We start from the raw sequence: 2,872 nt of genomic DNA, 5'->3' as shown, positions 1-2,872 counted from the left end.
AATCCTGTGCTTTGCTTTTACCATGGAATTAAGAAAGCCCCAGTGATAATACTAATTACAGGACCTTGAGAGAGCCACCAATCTGCCCAGAGCTTCAGTTTCCTCATCTGAAAACTGAAGATGATAAAACCTACCGGGTAGGTATTTGTGAATATTTAAAGAAATTATAATAAACAGCAACTCGCCAGAAGTGGTAACAAGCAAGAATAGAATTTGGAATGTGCTTGATTCTAGCATGTTCTCCAAAAGTAAAAATTGAGGTTGGTAAGAAAGGTGGTAGCTGGTGAATGCATGGCTTTGAGCTTCTCTGCCTGAGAAGTTTGATTTTGAAATCTCAGGCTCTGAGAGGCCTCTGTGTGGGGACAGGTAGCCATTGGGCCACGTCTCGTCACGTGGTCTTCAAAGAGGCTTGTAACGCACTCAAAGCTCATTCAACATTCCCCACAGAGCTCTTCCCTGGTTTCCTCTCAATGCTCCACTACACACCTGAGGGACAGAAGAGGGAACTCTGAAGCAGGAAGAGCTGCCCAGCTATTCCAGGAGTTTTCCCAGGGGAGAAAATGTGCTTTCAGACATGCTCAACTGGAACCGATTGGGAACCAGATTGTGTTGACTGAACAACTTGAGAAACATTTGCCTCTAGTGTTGGTAAATTATAACATGAACTTCCGGCATCTTAGATATTCAACTGTTTACTTTTAAAAGTCTCTCGCTATTAATTTCTTGTTTGAAATTTAATACAATACTCTATTTCCAGCTTTTATTAATTTAAAGTTTGAAGAAGCCTTTATAAGCTAATTAGGGGGAATTAGGATAAGGAAAGAAAATGTCTGTATACATGATCAGGCCTTCATCTCCTCATCTGTAAAATGGACTGGGATATCGTCATGTTGCTTTGGGGCTCTGAGAACTGAAGGACTTGGGGACAAACAAGACAGCTAAATCTCCTAAGGGTTTGACTGTCACTGTGGTTTCTGTGCCTTCAAAGGAGTAGGGATTAGCTGCCACTTAGACACAGGAATGCAGCTCTTTGATTATTTTGGTGTCTGTTTTCACAGGCATTGAACCTGAACCTCACAACAGGTGAGACCTGACCTGGCCTCTCCTCTCATTTAAAAGAGGGCAGACCCGGCTGATACTAGACACCCTAGAGGTACAGCCCCCACGGATGCCACTGCCATTAAACCCTGCCTTGTTACTCACCAAGGTGTTTGGCCTTGGTTAACCGCAAACCCGCTAACCATCTCGCTGGAGGCCCACGGAACAAGGAGGCTGGCTTCTTATCCAGCCCCTCAGGAATCCGATTAGAAGAGTTACTTAAAATGTTAAGATGTTGCATTCCTTCAGTCCTGGCTGGAACCCAGAGGGACTACATGCAAGATGGCTGGTCCCAGGTACTTGGCTCCTGGATGAAATAGAAACCACCTGGTATCTTTGAGTGGCATGGCGCAGAGAATGGCGAGGGTGAAACTAGAGCTTCCTGGCATTTCCCTGAAGCCCTCCGAGCAGGTGGCAAAGGAAGAAAGCCTTGGCTTTATTTAAAGAGGCAATTAAAGTTCAAGGAGGAAAGGAAGTGTTGTTGTTATTCTTAATTTTTCACACTGTCCCTGACCTTAATCTCCATTCTACAAATAGCCCAGGATACTGTATGCTGCCAGCAGAAGTATATGGATACCCCTGAAAAAATCTATGAATGATTTACAAGCCAGGTCAATAACTAAGTTGTCCAAGAATGTGTACAGCACATAACTAGGGATTAACTCTTTAAATCTCAGAAGACATTCTTCCCAGCCTGGCATGAGAATGAGGGTTGAAACAACAACAACAACAACAACAAAATCTCCACACAGATTTGATATGCCTTGGGGGAATAAAATGTTTTCAATCCATTATTTGTCAAAGATTGAGGATTAGTTTCCCATCTTGGTCAATGATTAATTTTAGGGTTTATGGACTAAAGTTCCCAAACCCATAACTTTTGTAATTTTTTTTTTGTACTGGAAATTGAAGCCAGTGGTGCCTAACCACTGAGCCATATTCCCAGGCCATTTTATTTTTTATTTTGAGACAGGGTCTTGCTAAGTTGCTCAGGGCGTCACTAAGTTGCTAAGGCTGGCTTTGAACTTACAATCCTCCTGCCTCCGCCTCCCAAGCTGCCGGAGTTATAGGCAGGCATCGCTGCACCCGGCTCCCGGTTTCTTTCTATTCTAGCTCTACACTGAAGGGCCCAGGGGCTTTTAGGGGGATTCTCCCTGGACCTGACTATTGTCTGCTTGAGGACCTACTTAATGGCGATTTTAATTAATGGTAGATCCAGATTATTCCTAAAGGAAAAACCATTATTCACTTGGGGGGAAGAGGGTTTGTAGTAGAGCAGCCTCTTTGTACCTGCTGTATGCAGCACAGCCCCAGTGGTCTATTCTAGCTAAGGTGTCAAGGCTAAAACCCCTAACGGAGTTGGCAATGTGAGATTGTGTGGGGGTGTAGATGGGAGACATTCAGAGAAGAAAGTCAGGGCTTGGGAAGGCCTCTCAGGTAGGACTGGACCCGGGCCTCAAAGGACCCATGGGTTAGGGGCAGGTCACCTCAGAAAGAGACAACAGCTTCCACTACAGTGTCATTCCAGCAGCCAGCCCCTGCTGAGCCCACGCCCATGCGCCAGACGTGCTAGGTGCTGGGTACACCACTGAGAGAAGGATAGGCCTGTTAAGGGCTGTACTATGTCCCTCAAAATTCATATGCTGAAGCCCGAAGCCCTGTATTTCAGAATGTGACTGTATTTAGAGAGAGGTAGGTGTTTTTTTAACAGAGGTGATTAAGTTAAAATGAGGCCATTAGGCTGGGCCCTAATCTGATCCGACTTGTGTCCTTA

The 2,872-nt window shown here is 45.0% G+C and overlaps 1 long non-coding RNA gene across 1 annotated transcript; it reads left to right on the top strand.

Annotated features, from left to right (window-relative positions):
* Positions 1 to 448: 448 nt before the first annotated feature.
* LOC144365865 (uncharacterized) lies at positions 449 to 1,573 on the top strand. The gene is made up of 2 exons (XR_013424596.1): positions 449 to 648; positions 1,059 to 1,573. It is a non-coding gene; the product is annotated as an uncharacterized LOC144365865 (long non-coding RNA).
* Positions 1,574 to 2,872: the final 1,299 nt, after the last annotated feature.

This window comes from Ictidomys tridecemlineatus, chromosome 8, assembly GCF_052094955.1.
Source record: "Ictidomys tridecemlineatus isolate mIctTri1 chromosome 8, mIctTri1.hap1, whole genome shotgun sequence".
Lineage (NCBI taxonomy): Eukaryota > Metazoa > Chordata > Mammalia > Rodentia > Sciuridae > Ictidomys > Ictidomys tridecemlineatus.
This window is presented reverse-complemented; position numbering and strand designations above follow the sequence as displayed.